Source organism: Diceros bicornis, chromosome 24 (assembly GCF_020826845.1).
Source record: "Diceros bicornis minor isolate mBicDic1 chromosome 24, mDicBic1.mat.cur, whole genome shotgun sequence".
Lineage (NCBI taxonomy): Eukaryota > Metazoa > Chordata > Mammalia > Perissodactyla > Rhinocerotidae > Diceros > Diceros bicornis.
Genome location: NC_080763.1, coordinates 3,850,093 through 3,871,331, shown reverse-complemented (window position 1 = coordinate 3,871,331; position 21,239 = coordinate 3,850,093). Strand labels below are relative to the sequence as shown.

General features: G+C 40.3%; 1 long non-coding RNA gene across 2 annotated transcripts in view; it reads right to left on the bottom strand.

Moving 5' to 3' along the window:
• Positions 1-16,070: 16,070 nt before the first annotated feature.
• The window catches only part of LOC131420763 (uncharacterized), a 157,834-nt gene continuing 152,665 nt past the window's right edge, over positions 16,071-21,239 (bottom strand). The window contains exon 6 of one of the 2 annotated variants that reach the window (XR_009223670.1): positions 16,071-16,698. This is a non-coding gene — a long non-coding RNA (uncharacterized LOC131420763). The remainder of the gene's footprint in view (positions 16,699-21,239) is intronic. The other variant, XR_009223669.1, reaches the window with a different exon arrangement.

The window sequence follows — 21,239 nt, the reverse complement described above, 5'->3', positions numbered from 1 at the left end:
ACTTAGGTTGCTTCCAAGTCTTGGCTATTGTGAATAATGCTGCAATGAACACAGGAGTGCATGTACCTTTACGCATTGGTGTTTTCAAGTTCTTTGGATAAATACCCAACAGTGGAATAGCTGGATCATATGGTAGTTCTATCCTTGATTTTTTGAGCAATCTCCATGCTGTTTTCCATAGTGGCTGCACCAGTTTGCACTCCCACCAGCAGTGTATGAGAGTTCCCTTCTCTCCACATCCTCTCCAACACATGTTGTTTCCTGTCTTGTTAATTATAGCCATTCTGACGGGCGTGAGGTGATATCTCATTCTAGTTTTGATTTGCAGTTCCCTGGTAGTTAATGATGTTGAACATCTTTTCATGTGCCTGTTGGCCATCTGTGTATCTTCTTTGGAGAAATGTCTGTTCAGGTCTTTTGCCCATTTTTTAATTGGGTTGTTAGTTTTTTTGTTGTTGAGATGCATCAGTTCTTTGTATATTTTGGAGATTAAGCCCTTATCAGATGTATGGTTTGCAAATATCTTCTCCCAATTGTTAGGTTGTCTTTTAGTTTTGTTGATGGTTTCCTTTGCTGTGCAGAAGCTTTTTAGTTTGATGTAGTCCCATTTGTTTACTTTTTCTATTGTTTCTCTTGCCCGGTCAGACATGGTGCTTGAAAATATGTTGCTAAGACAGATGTCGAAGAGCGTACTGCCTATGTTTTCTTCTAGAAGTTTCATAGTTTCAGGTCTTACATTCAAGTCTTTAATCCATTTTGGGTTAATTTTTGTGTATGGTGTAAGGTAAGGGTCTACTTTCATTTTTTTGCATGTGGCTATTCAGTTTTCCCAACACAATTTGTTGAAGAGACTTTCTTTTCCCCATTGTATGTTCTTGGCTCCTTTGTCAAAGATTAGCTGTCCATAGATGTGTGGGTTTATTTCTGGGCTTTCGATTCTATTCCATTGATCTTTGTGTCTGTCTTTGTGCAAGTACCATGCTGTTTTGGTTACTATAGCTTTGTAGTATATTTTGAAATCAGGTAGTGTGATACCTCCAGCTTTGTTCTTTTTTCTCAGGATTCCTTTACTTATTCGGGGTCTTCTGTTGTTCCCTATAAATTTTAGGATTCTTTGTTCTATTTCTATGAAAAATGTTGTTGGAACTTTGATAGGGATTGCATTGAATCTATAGATGGCTTTAGGAAGTATGGACATCTTAACTATGTTAATTCTTCCAATCCAAGAGCACGGAATATCTTTCCATTTCTTTGTGTCTTCTTCAATTTCTCTCAGCAATGTTTTATAGTTTTTGGAGTACAGATCTTTCACCTCTTTGGTTAAGTTTATTCCTAGGTATTTTATTCTTTTTGTTGCAGTTGTAAATGGGATAGTATTCTTGATTTCTCTTTCTGCTACTTCATTGTTAGTGTATAGAAATGCAACTGATTTTGGTATGTTTATTTTGTATCCTGCAACTTTACCATATTCGTTTATTACTTCTAAAAGTTTTCTGGTGGATTCTTTAGGGTTTTCTATATATAAAATCATGTCATCTGCAAATAGTGACAGTTTCACTTCTTCCTTTCCAATTTGGATCCCTTTTATTTCTTTCTCTTGCCTGATTGCTCTGGCTAGGACTTCTAGTACTACGTTAAATAGGAGTGGTGACAGTGGGCATCCTTGTTTGGTTCCTGTTCTTAGAGGGATAGCTTTCAGTTTTTCACCATTGAGGATGATATTAGCTGTGGTTTTCTCATATATGGTCTTTATTATGTTGAGGTACTTTCCTTCCATACCCATTTTATTCAGAGTTTTTATCATAAATGGATGCTGTATCTTGTCAAATGTTTTCTCTGCATCTATTGAGATGATCATGTGATTTTTATTCTTCATTTTATTAATGTGGTGTATCACATTGATTGATTTGCGAATGTTAAACCATCTCTGCATACCTGGAGTAAATCACACTTGATCATGGTGTATAATCTTTTTAACGTATTGTTGTATGCGATTTGCTAGTATTTTGTTGAGGATTTTTGCATCGATGTTCATCAGTGATATTGGCCTATAATTTTCTATTTTTGTGTTGTCCTTGTCTGGTTTTGGTATCAGGGTAATGTCGGCTTCATAGAATGAGTTAGGGAACTTCCCCCCCTCCTCAATTTTTTGGAAGAGTTTGAGAAGGATAGGCATTAAGTCTGCTTTGAATGTTTGGTAGAATTCACCAGGGAAGCTGGCTGGTCCTGGACTTTTATTTTTGGGGAGGTTTGTGATTACTGTTTCAATCTCCTTACTGGTGATTAGTCTATTCAAATTCTCTACTTCTTCTTGATCCAGTTTTGGAAGGTTGTATGATTCTAAGAATTTATCCATTTCTTCCAGATTGTCAAATTCGTTGGCATATAGCTTTTGATAGTATTCTCTTATAATCTTTTTTATTTCTGAGGTGTCTGTTGTAATTTCTCCTCTTTCATTTCTGATTTTACTTATTTGTGACTTCTCTCTTTTTTTCTTGGTGAGTCTAGCTAAAGGTTTGTCAATTTTGTTTATCTTTTCAAAGAACCAGTTCTTGGTTTTATTAATTTTTTCTATTGTTTCTTTGGTCTCTATTTCATTTATTTCTGCTCTGATTTTTATTATTTCCCTCCTTCTACTGATTTTGGGCTTCATTTGTTCTTCTTTTTCCAGTTCTTTTAGATGCATTGTTAGATTATTTGAGATTTTTCTTGTTTATTGAGATAGGCCTGTATTGCTATAAACTTCCCTCTTAGAACTGCTTTTGTTGTATCCCATAAATTCTGGCATGTCGTATTTTCATTTTCATTTGTTTCTAGGTATTTTTTGATTTCTTCTTTGATTTCTTCTTTCACCCACTCGTTGTTCAGTAGCATTTTGTTTAATCTCCACATATTTGTGGCTTTTCTGATTTTCTTCCTATACTTGATTTCTAGTTTCATACTGTTGTGGTCAGAAAAGATGCTTGGCATCATTTCAATCTTCTTAAATTTATGGAGACTTGTTTTGTGGCCTAATATGTGATCAATCCTGGAGAATGTTCCATGTGCATTTGAAAAGAACGTGTATTCTTTGGTTTTTGGATGGAATGCTCTGTATATATCTACTAGGTCCATCTGTTCTAGTGTGTCATTTAAGGCCAATGTTTCCTTGTTGATCTTCTGTTTGGATGATCTATCCGTTGATGTAAGTGGAGTATTAAAGTCCCCTACTATTATTGTGTTACTGTCTATTTCTGTTTTTATGTCTGTTAATAATTGCTTTATATATTTCGGTGCACCTACATTGGGTGCGTAGATATTTACAAGTGTTATATCCTCTTGTTGGATTGTTTCCTTGATCATTATGTAATGCCCTTCTTTGTCTCTTTTTACAGTTTTTGTTTTAAAGTCTATTTTGTCTGATATGAGTACTGCTACCCCAGCTTTCTTTTCATCGCCATTTGCATGGAGTATCTTTTTCCATCCCTTCACTTTCAGTTTGTGAGTGTCTTTAGGTCTGAAGTGTGTCTCTTGTATGCAGCATATATATGGGTCTTGTTTTTTTATCCAATCAGCCACCCTATGCCTTTTAATTGGAGCATTTAGTCCATTGATGTTTAAAGTAGCTATTGATAAGTATGTACTTACTGCCATTTTTTAACTTTTTTTTTTTTCTCAGTGTTTTAGTAGTCCTTCTCTGTTCCTTCCTTCTTCTATACAGAATTGATGGTCACTTTAGTTTGACCTCTGTCTGTAAGCTCTGCTCTTTAACTCCCCTCCTCCCTCCTTTTATGTTTTTGATATCATATCTAACCTCTTTTTTGTGCATTTGTATCCATTACCCTCTTATCATGGAAATAGATAATTTTTCCTATTTGTGGTCTTCTCTTTTCCCCTTAAATCAGTCCCTTTAACATTTCTTGTAGCACTGGTTTCTTGATGAAAAACTCCTTTAATTTTTGCTTGTCTGGGAAATTTTTGATCTCTCCTTCCATTTTGAATGATAACGTTGCTGGGTAGAGTATTCCTGGCTGTAAGTTTTTTCCTTTTAGCATTTTAAATGTATCGTGCTACTCTCCTCTAGCTTGTAAGGTTTCTGCTGAGAAGTCAGCTGATAGCCTTATGGGTTTCCTTTGTATGTAACTTGACTTTCTCTTGTGGCTTTTAGGATTCTCTCTTTATTTTTAATTCTGGACATTTTGATTATGATGTGTCTTGGTGTGGGCCTCTTTGGGTTTATCTTGTTTGGGGCTCTCTGTGCTTCCTGTACCTGGATGTCTGTTTCCTTCTTTAGGTTAGGGAAGTTTTCATCTCTTATTTCTTGAAATAGATTCTCTGCCCCTTTGTCTCACTCTTCTCCTTCCAGGACACCTATAACATGGATGTTAGTGCTCTGGATGTTGTCCCAGAGGTCCCTTAGACTGTCCTCACTCTTTTTAATTCTTTTCTCTTTTACCTGTTCAGCTTGGGTAATTTCTTCTAGTCTTTCGTCCAGCTCACAGACCTGTTCTTCTGTATCCTCTACTCTGCTTTTGAGTCCCTCTAGTGAATTTTTCATTTCCCGTATTGTATTCTTCATTTCTGATTGGTTCTTTTTATATCTTCCATTTCTTTGTTGACATTCTCACTGAGTTCATCTATTCTTCTCCCCAGATCAGTGAGCATTCTTAACACTCTTTGTTTGAACTCTCTGTTGGGTAGGTTGCTCATTTCTGTTTCACTTAGTTCCTTTTCTGGGGTTTTGTCCTGTTCCCTTACTTGGAATGTATTCCTTTGCCTCCTCATTTTCCCTGTGCTTGTGACTACGTATTAGGTAGGTCAGCTACGTTTCCTGCTCTTGGATAGGTTACCTTATGTAAGTCATGGCTTAGGAGGCCTGCAGTGAGCTTCCCTCAGTTCTCAACGTTCCAGGGGTGACCCCTATATGGGCTACGTGTGTCCTTCTGTTGTGTCCTGTTTGCTCTCCCTGTAGGCACCCAGGGAGGCCGAGTTATGCTTCTGGCCAGCTGTTGTAATGCTCAGCTGCTTGTAGTTGTTGTGGGCCCTTCAGTCTCTTTATCATGTGTGGGGAGCCCCAGCACAGTTGGCTGCAAGTTCTAATACCACATTTGTGTTGCAGTATTTCTTTTAAGTCAGTAGGCCCCCAGAGTGGCAGGTTGTTAGGCTCAGGGCCTTACAATTGCTATAAGCCTCCAGCCTTTAGGTCTCTTGTCAGTTCTCTGAGGATTGCAGCTGGGTGGGGCTGGCCTCAGGCACGGGAGCACCCAATTGTTTCAGGCTTTGGAAGGTGGGGCTAACTCCCTATATGGGTCTTTGAGGAGCACGTCTTCTGCAGCTGACAAGCCCTGCCGCCCACAGGTCCACACACACAGTCAACACAGTCCTGCCTTGTGTGCGCGCCCCGACCTCCCGAAGCGGACCCAGTCTCTCCATGACGGGAGCCCCACACACTCCACCTCCACCCCACACTCTCCACCCACTCCTTGTGCACGACCTGCCCCACTGAAGTCGGTTCAGTTGCCAGGCTGCAGAGAATCCAGTCACCAATCTATGCAGGCCCACAAGTTGCCTGAGGGCTTGTTGTTGGGTGGGGCCAGTGTCTAGGGTGGGCTGCCTGCCCTGGCTGAGCTGGATTAAATCAGTGCTCTAGCGGGTGGGGCAGACCCTGGGCCAGCAGGCCTCAGGGAGAACTCCAATAGCGTCTGTGTCAGCATGCCCACACCAGGCCACAACAATGGCCGCCGCCGATGTCCCAGCCCCTGGAGAGGTACCACCTCTCACTGAGATGCACACCGGGCCCACCAGGTGAGTCTCTTTTCACCAAAGCACTGTGCACCTTTCCCTCTGGTGATTCCAGGTTGCTTTCTGAAATGGGTGAGTTTGCGTGGGCCCTTTAAGAGCCAGTTTTTTTTTGGTTTTTTTTATTGATGTTTTAATGGTTTCTAACATTGTGAAATTTTGGGTTGTACATTTTTGTTTGTCCATCACCACATATATGACTCCCTTCACCCCTTGTGCCCACCCCCCACCCCCACTGCCCTGGTAACCACAGTCCAGTTTTCTCTGTCCATGTGTTGGTTTATATTCCACATATGAGTGAGATCATACAGTGTTTGTCTTTCTCTTTCTGGCTTATTTCACTTAACATAATACGCTCCAGACCCATCCATGTTGTTGCAAATGGGACGATTTTGTCTTTTTTTATGGCTGAGTAGTATTCCATTGCATATATGTACCACATTTTCTTAATCCAATCGTCAGTCGAGGGACACTTAGGTTGCTTCCACTTCTTGGCTATGGTGAATAATGCTGCAATGAACATAGGGGTGCATAAGCCTCTTTGGATTGTTGATTTCAGGTGCGTTGGATAGATTCCCAGTAGGGGGATAAGAGCCAGTTTTAATGTCCCTGGGAACCAGCTTTTCTGGGGGTCTCCCCAACATTTTAGTAGCAGGCAAAGTCAGATATTATGCCACTCGTCTCGACTGTGTTGGGTCCACAAAATGCCCACAGCGGGGGCGCTCCCCAGCTCAGGGCCCCGCTCCTCCAGGGAGGGCTGCGCACCTGTGGGCTGCTCCCAGTGGCTGTGAGGCGCTGCGGCTGGTGAAGGCGGTGTTTTTCCTCTCCAGAAGGGAGCCTCTGCCTCTTCTACCTCAGTTAGGATTGTCCGTCGGCGCAGAAGTTCCTCTTATCCAGTTCTCAGCTCCGTCTCAGGGGCTGAGTAGTTGCAACGAGTAGTTGCAAACTGGCTGTGTCCGCGGGAGAAGGTGAGCTCAGAGTCTGCCTACGTCGCCATCTTGACTTCTCTCAAGAAAAGTCTTAATTAAAACGCGAAATAATAGTAAAAATAAGTGGGAAAACTTGATAAAACTAGTTTAATGCTGGATTCTAGCTTCTATTCCTAGAGTAAAACCTAATTTGAAAGAGAAATTTTGGATTCTGCCAGAGAGGATCCAATAAGAAACTCCGGGGGTATGGGAAATTACTTAAGTGGAAGTCAGTTATCAACAGCTGTCCTTTGGACCCAGCCTCTGTGGTCAGGGGGCGCTTGGAACTGTGGTGTAACCCAGCCAAGTTATAAAGGGGCTGAAGCTCCACAAGACTAAATTAGTCCTAGGGGAGAGGGATAGAGGGAAGGATAGGCAACTGGAACATGGCAAGGTCAATTTTAATTTTCCTTTTGAGTTACATCATTGCAGAACAGAACTGTTTATGATTAGCAATTTACATAGCTAAGGCCATATTACTTTCACAGTTATGTTATGATTCCAGTGGAGGCAGGGCATATGTTCTTCCCTAGGGGGGGATAAGGCAGGAGGGTGGCCACTGGAGGCTGGTGCTCAGAGAAACCCAAGACTTCTTATGCACTAACTCAGCCTTGAGATTCCGATGAGTCATTAACCAAGGTCCGCATACCCACGTACCTCCCCACATCCTCTCAGACTGACTTTGCCTTTTTGTGCTGTCTCTGCTTCCCCCCTACTTTTTTAATTTAAATACGTTTCTGTGTATGGGAAGCAGAAGGGCATGTGTTATGTGTTCTCTGTTCTACAACCCCATAGGGGTGGTCCTGGCCCCCCCACTGTCTGAGACTGCACTGAGAAACTTGTTTCAGAAGACTGAGAACCAGTCCTCACTCTCTAGAAATTTAACAATACAAGAGAAGAGATGCAGATACACCCAAAACTATGGGCTTCAGAATAAAAACATTGACCTTAGACATGAAATTGTCAGGTGCAGGTTAAGTGAACCTTAACGTTATTCATTCATTCATTCACTCATTTATTGATTCATTCATTCTCTCATTCATTCTAGACATATTTATTGAATACTTACTACCAGGCAAGTTCCTAAGCACTGGAGACACAAGAGTGAACAACACTCAACTCCATCTCTGCCCTCATGGAGCTCTCAAACTAGTGGAGTAGAAAGACAATCAAATAAAACGTGAATATAAAATTGAAACTGTGATGTGAAGAACATAGTAACATGAGAGCTTATCATAACCAGATGTGCCATGGTCAGGAAGGAAAGACTTGCATGAAGAGACGGAGAGTGAGCAGGAATAAACCATGTGACCCTGAGGGAGTAGCTTTCCACGCAGGAGGAAGGAGCATGGGAAGAGGCACTGAGGAAAGGCCAGGGTGCCAGAAGTGATAGGAAATGAGACGTGACAGGGAGAGGGGCTCAGACTCTGCACAATTCGTAGGCCTCACTGATAGGTTTTATTGTGAGTAGAAAGCAAGGGTAGCACGTACTTTGAGATCATTACCCAGAAGCATCATGTCCAGCCTGGACAGAGGCAAGATAGACCTGCATAGTCTAGAATCCAAGAGGGTTGTGTAAAGGCACACTCACCCTTTTAGTGTACATTAATTGCTGGGGACAGCAATATTAAGAGATGGCTTTTTGAATAGGGTCCAAACCACCACTTGGTTAAAACAGGGAAGTTTTGACTAGCTCCACCAATAAATAATGAACCCAATATCCTTTGCCTGGCCTTCACTCTTTCACATAAATTCAATATGTTAATGCATCTGTAACAAATTAAGTATCTCTTAAAAGTCCCTTAAAAGTCTGCAAATCTTTTAAAATGTAGAGTGCCTATGGAAAACAAATAAGCACAATCTTTGACCTTTTCTCTATTCATAAGTAAGATCAATGGAATATGCCAAGAACCCAGAAACCTTTCTATTCCCAGAATTTTAAAGGAATTTGCTTTTATGAACACAAAGCAAAATTAGAAATCTCTTTCAGAAAACTAGCTTGCTTGGTTAGCTTTGATAATGAAGTCAAGAGAATACTAATATACACCAGTCGCAATGCAGAACAACCTAATCTCCAAACTCACACTGATATTTGACATATGTAGCCTGGACAACCCTTGGAATCTACAAGTAACAATTTAAGTTGTTTATTTTTACATAATGGGAAGGAGCGGGAGAGTATTTCTATTTCCCATTAGTCAGTGTCACATGCCCCTTCTGTATTCCAGTGAGTATTTTCTATAATTACCCATTAAGCTGATCTGTCACAACCAATAAAATATCTAAGACTATGCATGAAATCCAAACAGAATCTTGGAATAGAGAGATAACAAGAAGATAGTCTTTTGTAAACACATTTTAAATAACAAATTTTATTTTATTTTATTTTGAAAAAAAATGAAGAAAAGAACGCGGAAGGAAATGCTATTAAAGAACTACCATAAGGAGTCAGCAATTTCTGAGTTTTTCAATTAAGTTGCCAATTTTAAGGCTATTACACTGCTCCCTGAATCAAAAGGATTAACAATTTTCCTCTTAGCAATTAGAAAGGTAGAATTTTACCATGGAAGCACATGGGGAAAGACTGTACAAGAAGTTAGAATTAACTAAATCTCCACTGCAGACCACCCAAGAGGAGCTAAATGAGGGGTTACTTTCAAGTGGGGCTGAGATCAAAGATTGAGGGAGATTAGAACCAATAGGAGGTTAAAGGAAAACATCTGGTCCTCTGCAGTAATCACCAATAGAGAGGTGGATCTTCCTTGCGGGAGGAGCAGCCCATCTGACCACTGACCCTACAATGTGCCACAGAGTGCGGACTCCAAAGGGGAGGATACCTCTGTCATTCTACAGGAAATGCCCTCAAACCTTCAGAAAAATTCATGGGGGTCTTTTTTCATCAAGCAGAATGCAAATATACAATTCAGCATTGGAGTTCAAAACACATTTTTTTCCCTGTTAGGGCAACATAGTCATGCTCCATATTGAGTATGACCCCTTGACAGTCTTCCTATACTGAAACTCATCACTGTGAATGGTGGAGGTGGACACTGACCTCTTTGGGGAGCAGCTTAGAGCTGAGGCCACCAAAAAAGGAGGTGACACATGTTAATATTGAATTTAATTAGCCTTATAGCTTTGGCTTACATAATAAATGTCCATCTGTTTAGGCAAGAGATGTTAAAGTCCTGGGGAGAAAATGGAAATATTCAGAAGAAAAGAGAGAGGGGAAGTTCCAATATTTTCCTAATAAAAAAGTCTTTGATGGAAAGAGCACTTTATTTTAGAATGTTCTTGCTTTTTGTAGTTTGAGCCTTTTAAAAGAGGAACTTACTTTCACATGGGTTCTATACAAAGTGTTATTCTACCGTATTTCTTATTCTTCAGATTATCCTGGACAATTAATCACCCAAAGGAGAGACCAAACAGCCCCTGAAGTGGCACCTTTAAACGTGCCAATTTTATCTGTTATCTCTGCATATCACGTGTCCTTAGAAGAATTCCAAGGAAGAATTTTTTAAAGGATCAGAGCAAACGTGTTTGCCCGACTCCTCTATCTAACAGGAAGGCTACTGGGAGGAGATCCCATGTGCATTTGGCCATCGGATTGTGGAGGGCAGCAGGCTGTTTCCTTAGTCAGGCCATGAGTGAAGACAGGGCTTACACTTTCTCAGCCCATCTCTCCGCACATGCTCATCAGCGATGAGCTTGTGAAAGGGACAACAGTCGACTATCGGGGTTGGAATGGAAAGCTGAAATCAAACCATTTCACTTTTCCAATGAGGACACTGAGGTCTGAAAGAGTCACAAGTGGCAGAAGTAGAGCCACTTGCTACTGGTTTTCATCCAGATCCCTGGTTGCAGCTCAGGGCTTACCTGCATTTCTCCCATATCTCATAATCACTATTCCAGCGGGCGCTCAACGTCGTCAATCGGCCTCCACTTCTCCTCCCCCTCTGTCTGACAGCTAGAAGGTGGGGTAGCAAGGACCAGATTACCTCAGCCCCAGAGTCAGTGCTGGGGGCTGAAGAAGGGGGAACCTGGAACCATAGAGCATTGGCTTCTAGCTTTCCCTCCACTTGTAACCGGGTTTCCTTACTAAACTAGCTAAGTGTTTCCCCTTTCTACTTTTCTTAGTGTCTTCTTTGGACCTCAGGTGTAGAATATTGAGACTTATCATCTTCCTCAGTTTGTGGCTCACTATCTTCAGGTGGCCAAGCAGAGCCCTCTGTTTTTTACTTGATTATTTTCCCCCTTCATCCTTCATCCCCCCTCTTATTACCCTCCCTCCCATAGGCAGCCCCTCTAATGTGTTTACTGTATGTCCTTGGATATCCCTGTGTCCTTGAAGAACTTCGTGTCGCTCCATGCAGTACTTGTTTTTAATTTACATACGTAATATTGCACTACGCTCTCCTTCTGTTTCTTGCTTCTTTACTCAATACTCTTTTATTAAGATCTAACAATGCTTCTGCATATAAATCTAGTTTATTACTTCAAGCTGCTGTATATTATTATGTAGAATGCATCAGAACACTTTTCTCATCCATTGCTTCCAGTGGTGGACACCTAGGTCAGGTTGCCACCGGTCTCAGCTACCAGAAGTAAGTTGCGCTGAACATGCTCATACACACCCTCTTTAGACAACGGAAGGATTTCTCTTATGGAATTTATCTGAGTTCGACGACTGAGTCGTGGGGAAGATATCTACTTGTCTTCACCACATGTTCACATATTGCTCTCCAGAATGTCTGCACTAGACTATACCCACCCGCAATACACGAGAATTCTCACAGCCTCATTAGCACTTGGTATTACGTGACTTTTTAATTGTTGCCAATCAGGGTTTCCTCCTCATGAATAATAAGGCTTTTGATTTGGCAATTTCAGTCATTGTTTTTATGTTGTATTTTTCTATTTCCTGAAATTACATTTAATAACCAAATGCAGGAAAATCTCTTTTGTACCTTGAATGGGTACTGGGAATAACACAATGTCCTGATTAGTAGAGAGCTATCTGTATGGCATACCCAGGTTACCAGTTTCAAAGAAACAGAAAGCTAACTACTTGTAATTGCAAAAACCCCTTGATGACCATAGCTAGTCTATAGGAATTCAGAAGTCACTTCAGGACTAAGTGTGACCTACAGATTTTTATCATGAAAACCAGTTCTCATTGTATTTTCCCTGTGGATGTATCAGTTAAGATATTACTTTGTTTTATAACAAGGAACAATTTCGGATGTTGTAGCAGACATACTAATGATTTCCATGCTCTTCTATCCCACCCCAACTCCTGCACACGTACCCTTCTCCCTGAAATTGCTCTCTACCCCTGGCCCCTACTGAAGGAATAGTCCCAAGGCCATGTTGGTACCACATGATCCTGCTCTCTGGCCACAGTTTATAGGATGAGGGAAATCATTGATCTAACACTGAACTCATCTATAATTTGGGGTGAACCAATAAGAGTCTTATGACTTTGAACTAACTGAGATGGAGTCACTTAGAAGTGGTGAGTGCCAGAGGCAGCACCAGGGCAGGACAGAGCTAATGCCATGAGAAGGCAGAAACTAAGAAGTCACAGAGAATCTTGATGTGCAGAGAGGAGTAGAGATTACAACCACCAGACCAACAGCTGTGAATGCCTGACAGCCAAGCAGGAGCCTCACTGGGAAGAATCTTGACCTAAATCCTTTACCTAACTCCACTCCCATTGTACAGGAAATAAGACTAATCAAACATTCTACCTCAAAGAGAAGGCTTATCAGCCCCAGGCAAGGGAACTGACTTTCAGGCCTCTGTTTTCTCCAGTTCTCCTGAGCTCCCTTCAACCAAGCACCATCCACCATTTTTAAGGGGAAATAATAGAACATCTGAACCTCCGCCACTCTTTACCTATTAGAAGTAAGCTTTGATAAATTACTCTCAAGGAGATGGGTAGGGAGCGGAGGCACAAAAGGGAGCTATAGCCTTCACCAGGGAGTCAATCCCAGCACCCAAAAGGTCAACTAGAATGTAGATGACTCAAAGATATCCCAAACCTGCTGGAATGTCAAAGCAAGAAGGACCCTAAACATAATATAACTTGAATATTTAATTTAATGCTATTTTTAAACAACCACAGAGTGTTATTGTTTGACTATATTGAATTTGATCTAAATATCGTTTTTGAATGAAATCAAATGACTTGGTGGATGTCATCAAGCTGGGGAGGATGCGGGAGGAAATCAAAAAGAGAGACCTGTGAGTGTCAGGAATCACTTTCGTAGCAGCCAGAAAACAACTTCTGGCACAGCCTTAGAGAAAACGGTCTCCTTGGCATCATTCTGATAACAAGTGAACCAGTAACTCTCCATTTGTCATCATAAATTAGATGCTACCAAACCATCGGCTATCTAAATTAATAAGCAAAGTAGAGTAGACATCCATGTTTTCCCTTCTCCCTAAACCCTTTTTCAGGTAGCAGAATGTAGTGGTTAAGGAAATGGACTGTTTATGTTTCAATCCTAGCTGTATTTTCCCAGTTATGTGATTTTGAGCAAGTTACTTAACCTCTCTATATTTCAATTTACTCATGTATAAAGCATAGATAATAGTGGTACTTCCCTCATAGGGCTGTTGAGGGGATTGCCTTCAGAATAGAGTGTAGGAGATAAGTGCTCAGTAAGTACCAGCTATTATTATAAGTATTATTTTGGTATCAGCACCATGATCCTCCATCAGGCAACCACCATCATTCCCATTCTCAGTCCCATTGACCAAGGTGGACCTGACCCACCACCTTAGCTCCTCGGATATTGCCAACATAGATTCTGTGAGGGTCAAGGTCAGGAGGCTTGACTTAAACTACTGAGAAAGAGGCACTTTTCTTTTCTCTGGGGTTTGCTAAGCTGATGACTATAAGCCTGGAGCCACTAGGAATCATCAAATTGAGAGGTCCTGCCTGAGGATAAGGCCAACACAGAGAAAAAATCAGAGTTGAACAAAGGCAAGATATCAAATCTGTATGACATTATCCAAGCCCCTGGGTCTAGCTGTTCCTGAAACCAATGCCTGATAGCCTTGGACTTTCCAGTTGTGTGAGCCAATAAATTATCTTCTTTGCTTAACTAACATAAATTGTGATTCTGTTACTTATAATAGAAGGAGCCCTAAGTAATATAGTAAATTACGGCCAAAAAATATTTGGAGCTAAGTAATGATTTCTCACTTAATTTTTCCAAAACTTGTATTGAGTACCTGTGCGCTAGACAACGTACCAGGTACTGTGATACACTATTGAAGAAAATAATATTTACATTTTTGTAAGACAATCAACAAATTGATTGAACTACATAAAACTGTCATTTTTGTAGGTCAAATACGGTCGAAAAATGACAATTTTACGTGATTCAGCTTAAAACCTGAAGGTCATACTACAGGTCTGCTTTACCTTAAGAGGTTATATGTTCTGAAGGTGAACCATGTTGCTGGCTTCTAAGTAAATCACCACAAGAGGCTTTTTAGTTTTACATGTTCATCCCACAGATACCCACTCCTCCTGTCCATTATTTCTTCTATCATGAATTAACTCTGGGTAATATCACAAACTGTATTCCAGCATGACAAAGAAATACAACCACCTAAGAAATCATTTTCCTATCATTTAGGTCTCTCACACCTATAAAACCACATAGCTTGCCAATCCTGGGGCCATATTTTCCTTCACAGATTGTCGATAACAGCCTGGCTCGATGCCTGCTTCTTCTAACCCCTTTACCTACTTGCTCCCAGAGCAGCCCCTTTATAATTGATATCACTTGGTACTTTCTCTGCCTGCTCCTGGGCTGAATTCCTGATTCCTGTTAGTTGCTTATTCCTTGCCTTCCTAACTTAGAACACTTGGCTGGCCCCCATCCTCTCGAGTTTGGGGGAAGATTACGTCTTGCCTGGCCGGTAGAGCTGAATCTGGTAGGACTATTTATATTGGGAGTGACAGTAAAACCAGAGGGGTAGACATGGAGTGGAGCAGGGAGGCAAGGTGAATGGCCTGAGGAAGTGGACTCAGAGATGGAAACAGGCATGCAGGAGGTTATTAGGAAGTGCTATTGAGGGCAACATGTGTAAGAACGGAAGGGTGTAGGAATGGATAGAGGGAGAAGTTGAGCTACAAAGCAGTCTTTGTTTTGTAGAAGTCTGCAGGGAGTTCTGAAGGTGGGATGGCCGTTAAGAACTTGTTCTGAATTGGTGTGAGAGAGTAAAGCCTTTGTAGCCAGAGCATGGTACCCAGGACACCCGCTCCACCTCTTTGCTGATACGTTATCAGCAATATACATATTGTTTAAAGTTTATCATCTTAACTTTAATTTCAGTCTTTGCCCACTTATTCTCAAGCCCTTTTGGCCCCTAAGTAACAGCTGTCCTTAAAAGTCAATCCATTATTGAAGGCATGAATGAAAAAATGAATAGTTTGTGATTAAAGGGAGTGAAACAAGACTGCCATTCATGTTCTCTACAGGATTTCTGTGTTTATGTTTAAAGAAGGAATCTGATCATTTCATTGCCAGCATCGAAGATAATTTCATATTTTAATCTCTCAACAAATGTTAGCTAAGCAATTTGTACTAAATATTGTAGGGATACAGACACAAATGAGAAATGATCCTCAGTGTCAAGAAACTTGCCTCCTAGTTGTAAGTCATACCAACAAATAATTCTGATGCGAGTCAGGATGTGTCACCACCAGTGCAGTCACCCTAAGTGCCCCAAGTGTTGGGAGGCTTGAGCTTCTGTCAGGCCAGGAAAGGGAGAGAAGGCTTTAGGGAGGTGGGGCAGTTTATCTGGACTCTGAAGGATGACTTGGGCTTGGATCAGGTTAGTGAGATGTTCAAAGCTGAGAGAAAGTCATGGAGATAGGAAGAGAATGTCACATGAATTAGCTGGACGATGGAGTAAATTTGTGGAATGGTGAGACATAACACCAGAATATAGGTTTATAGTCAGCTTCTGGAAATGTCCAAGCAATCTTAACTACCTAGACACCTGAATCTTAGCAGAAAACCAGTCTAGTATTCTTTAGTGTAATTCTTAATTTTATTTTATTCTTTCTAGATGTGGGTCTATTCCGGGCCAATAATTTACTTGTAGACCTGGCTGTTTTTTATTTGGTTCTTTCATTTTCAAAAGATAGGGAATTATTCACAAGTATGTGTGAAAATCACCTCAGCAATTGTATTGGTTCATAACACTAAGGTGATTCTGAAATGTCCTAAACCCACCAAAAGGCTTAAATATTACCTAAGAATTTCTGAGAGGTCCTTATTTTTTTTTTTTTTTTTTTTTTTTTAGTGTTGGGAGGGGAGAGGTCATGCTCTGAACACCCACCTGAGAAAGGGAAAACTTTCAGAAAGGTTTTTGGGCAGCTAATAACTAAGCCAACCCGTCTCAACACTGTCAGACCCATGATATGAGAAGTGCCCACACACGGTGAAGACACACGTGCTTGACTCTCAGGTTGAAGAGTCGGAGATTAACCGCATGCCACTGCTCTAAGACAGTTCTGTCTGGTGATGATTTAAAATGAGAATGAGTTTAATTATAAACAGTGTTGAGAATAACTCGAGATTTTGGACAAAGCTTAGGAAAACAAGAATGAACAATATATTTACTAACATCTTTAACTGCTATCAGTTTTGTCCTTCAGAAGGAAAGCCAACCGTGACTGAACCTCATCTCTGAGGGTCAGAAAATCCTAATTTATTTTTATTGTAATCTTAGTTTTCCTTAAATCCATGTCCCAGTTATCCGCCAGCATTTTTGTGACAGTCTTATGGCTCACACTGAGCAGGAGGCGGGCCCTATTGAATCAGCAGGACAGCCCCAAGTTTCTTTCGAAGAAATCCATGATTAATGCATTTTCTCACATCTCCTTCAGCAGGTTGCACATCGAAAAGGTCTTTCCAGAGGCTTTCTGCAGAAAAAAAAAAATTTTTAAATGACAAGGCTGGGCAGATTCGTAAGTGTCCTGTAGCTCCAGGAAAGCCATCCAGACTGGGGATTTGTCAAAGGGCACACTTTGGCTTCCTGCCACTGTCTTGTAGTGGGGAAACACTATGTGGAGGGACTTCCTTTGCTCTAGCGAAAGCTTACTAAAGGTCAGAAAATTATCCATTTTACCCACACACAGAGTCTGACAGTCACAGATTTATTGTGGCTCAGGAATTCATGACATAGCCTTAGAGTTTACCCCAGATGGCAAAGAAAGTAGAACTGTGATAATGAAATCATTGTAAGTAAACATCAGTCTTTTCCCCACATTTTCCTTATAGCGCCCCCCCAAAAAAGTATAAGTAATGATTTTATTTGCTTCATTCTATAATTCTTTAAATAACTTCTAAAAATATTTTCCCAACAAAAACATAATACCACCTGGTTCATAATAACTAAACCTGATAACTAAACTAAACCTGTACCAAAACACAAATGTAATACATTTTCCTTAAAATTTTTAATTAAGTTATTATATTTATAGTTTCATTTTTAACATACACTTTTTAAACAAAACATTTGATGTGAAGGAAGGAAACATCACAATGCCAGATTGGTTACTTCTATCGCTTTAGTTACCACTCTGTTTTCTTTTTTATACTAAATGTTAAAATTAAAGAATATTACTATCTTACAGTTGTTCTTCATGAAATAATAGAAAACTCGTGCACACAAATTGCTAAACTTTAACAAAGCAATGTGTAGATATTTATTCTTTCCACAATTAAAATTTACCTCAAGTATTTTCTCTTCAATACCAGGCATCAGACCACCAACCTAGAAATAATTTCTCCTTTTTAATAGCTCCCATTAATATCTACGAAAACACAGTAAATGCATAATTTTCACATCAGGATACAAAACCACAAGAAGTGAATTATTTATATAGCCTACATGAAAGTAATCTGGCAATACCAATGCTTGCCAACAAAAGTATCCTTTATAATTTTCATTCCTTCAACAAACAGTCGTTGAAGTCCCAGCAAACACTCTGAATGAAAGCAGAAGGGTTAAGGGTGTGAGATATATAACACGCAACTCCTGTCCTAGAGAGACTGGACCCCAGGAGGGAACACACACAAGTGTGTGTGCACACATGCTTACACAGACACAAAATATCAATCATATGCCATGAAGGGTTCAGCAACAGTCACAACACACAAAGGGCATAGTGGCTCAGAGGAAATAGTGATTACTGTTATTTCTAACAGTCTAAGAAGTTGTCATGGAAATGAGGGGCATTTTCTCAAAGGATAAACCAATGGCCATGGACTCCGTTCTTCTCAGATGTAGACATCTAATTGAAAAGGAACTTCTGTCGATGCTCCGTCACCCTGGATAAATATTTCTATACCTTAACATCCCTCTTCCTTCTTCCTCTCCTCCCCACCCCACACCCACCAGCTGCTTGTGCTTACTGTGCCTGTTGCTACGATTCCTACACATTCTGTCAGAAATCCTAGCAAAAGTGTCTTAATCACTGAGCACCATAGAAAATGATGTTACATTAATGATACATTCTTAGGTACAAATGAAATGGCCTTCTCAGAATTGGGAAAGGGGCATATATATATATAAATGCATGGATTTCCTGAAGAAATTTTACTAAGCGTTATAAGCCATCCTTTGTATTATCTTCCATGGAACCAAATCAGCTTACTTCAGAATGATTTATCCTTATGAATGGATGACTAAGCAGACTTTGTAGTTAAATTTTCTAAACGTTTCTGAAACTGCACATTTAATCCATTTTTTTCTGAGATTTATTATTTTAATTATTAATTAGAACCAGCACAAGAAGAATGTATTATATCATTAAGAACCTTATATATACATAAAGGTGAGAAAATCAAAACCAGATAGAAACTGCAGGAAGCTCATAGCAGAGCTGAAGTTATTTTTGTTTCTACCCCCCCTGTGTCGTCGTCCTCCGGGAATGAGGTGCTACCACTTCTTCGGGAGGTGGTGGCTCGTGGTCTGAGACGGGTGGCACAGGGCACCTGCTAGAGAGTGACGGTGGCGCAGAAGCTCTCTAGAATGTAGAAAGACCTTTTTTCCTTCAAAATCCTTTTCTGCTTTGTTTTCTTCAGAACTCGACTAAAATGAGGATGTTTCACACATGTGTTGTGCCTTATTTGGAGAAGTCAGGTATGTATCTTTTCTCAGCAACTTGCCTGCTCTCTGCACCAGCAACATGGATGTCGTTTCCACATATCAAGCCAAAAAAGAAATCCATTTACAGCCTGTTATTCAAATTAGGCCAGCTGTGAATTCCTCTCTGTGCAGGGAGGTTTTACGGCCATCCATTCTTAAAGTTGACAGTTGTTGAAGATATATGTGTTAATTTTACCAATCGAAATTTTATTTATTAAGAAATTCCATGTACTCAGAAAGATATATGACTTGAACAGGCTAGCTCTGTTGAAAATGAGCAATCCAGATTTTTGGGAGACACAAGAACCAACTTTCCAGACCAAGATGCCCCTTCAACTAATGAAACAGCAGAATTTATTTTACCACTGAGGTTAGTGATAGCCAAAATCTTATTCAGGCCACAAGTCTATGATCCACCAAAGAGCTGGAAGACTTTGTACATTTCTGAGATTAAGCAAAGGTGCCAATGGTTCAGAAAGATGTATAGCCACAGAGCACAAAGGTAAGGCCTGAGAGATTACGAAAGGACTACAAGAATCCACTTCTCCACTTTGATCATCTGTATGGCTGTTTTCCCAGGTAAAGTTATCTTGAGTGACTGACTCAGCATCACCAAGTCTCTGGCTCTGCAGGAGCCAGCAAGGTAGTATAAAGAACTCTGAGCTCCTAAAGGAAAGGTCTATGTAAACATAAGGGATTTTTGATTAACTTTTTCTTGCTCTAAGAACCTGCTGTCATGTTTCCCTTTCTCTCCTTCTTTCATTCCGCGCCCCCCCCCGCCCCACCCCCATCAGTCATTCTTTTCTGCAGTCAGTTGGGTTACCACCTAAACCCACAGTGACACCTGCTGGCCAATCAGAAGTGGCGGGATGGAGTCCCTGCAGAGGCCTTGCCTGGTCTGTGGTAAGCAAATGAGTCTATTGAAACAAACACTAAATGCTATAAAACTATTTTAGAAACTTAGCAAGAAAAAAATTAAGCGAGTATTGCCCTCTAAGGGCAGCTTGGGAGGGGAAAACTTTGCAGGGAAATCTGCCTGAATTATTACAAACACAAAATTTAAGGACTTTATGTGTTTTGACCTCATAAAAATGAGCCAAAAATGCATCCTGTACGACAAGCCAATTATTAAGCCTTAAGAAAATTGTTATGCTAATTACTCATGGAAAGTCATTTTTTACATTGGTTTTGATTGTCTACACTTATGGTCCAAAAGATTTTATATAACATTAACTTAATAAAGTCCCCAAAGAAACACACAAGAAAGTGTTACATGCACATTTGTTTCCTTTAAAAATAGTGATGAGTTCTCCAACACAAAGGGTTAAAAATTTAGGGTTAAGACATTCTTTCCTATCACTTCCCAAGAACTTCCAATTCTTGGTTAAGTTTCTTTAGTGAAGAATATTCACATTTTGTTAATCCTAGGTATTTATACTTTGGTTATTTTGGCTGGGTACATTTTTGAGGATGTTTGCTTTGTTTTAAGCAAATCCGTTTCTGACTTGAAAATACAAATTCTAGCAAAAACAAAGACAACAGAAATATTTTTTAACATTCATACATTTTCTGAAAATATTTACACTTTTCATTTGAAGGTTAAATCCTAGGAAAATTCTCCACACACATGTTCACATTTGGACCAGGATGTCGTCCCTGGTGACTTGTAGCAACAAATGTGTATTGCACAAAAATGTTGGCCTCCTTCATCCTTGCTCTGTGTCTAAAAGCCAAAACTTCATTTTAGCATGACCTTAGAAGAATAGTGATACTTCTAGCATTTCCTGGTATTTGGTGGAAGGAATGTTTTTATTTGACTGTGGATGTCACTTGGTTTACAGGAAGGATTTGGTAGTGTGTTCATGCCAGTACTGCACTTACCCCACATTTCTTGCTCTGTAGGAAGAACACATGTCAAAGCTCACTGTTTGTTAAATGGAAAAGATTCGGTACACCAGAAACTTCTATTATAAACATTGTGACTTCGTGCAATTTACAAAATGTTCTATCTCCATTAAACAATAAACCCTTAACCCCAGAGCTCAGTTTCAGGATTCTGCGATTTGAGGAGGTAGACATAATGGATGGCAATAATAAAGGAAAAGTTCAAGAGGTTAAGAAAAACTGTTTAATTATTTCTCTAGAGTGTGGGCTGCAGAAGCCTTGTATGTCTGCCTTCTTCACTGTGGCAACGCTGCATGGAAGGGGTCCATCAGTGCAGCCCAGGCAGGGCATAAAAGCAGGTTGCTGGCCCTCAGCTGTGTTTATGAACAAATGGTCTCTAGATACCCTTCCATCTCTAAACCTTGC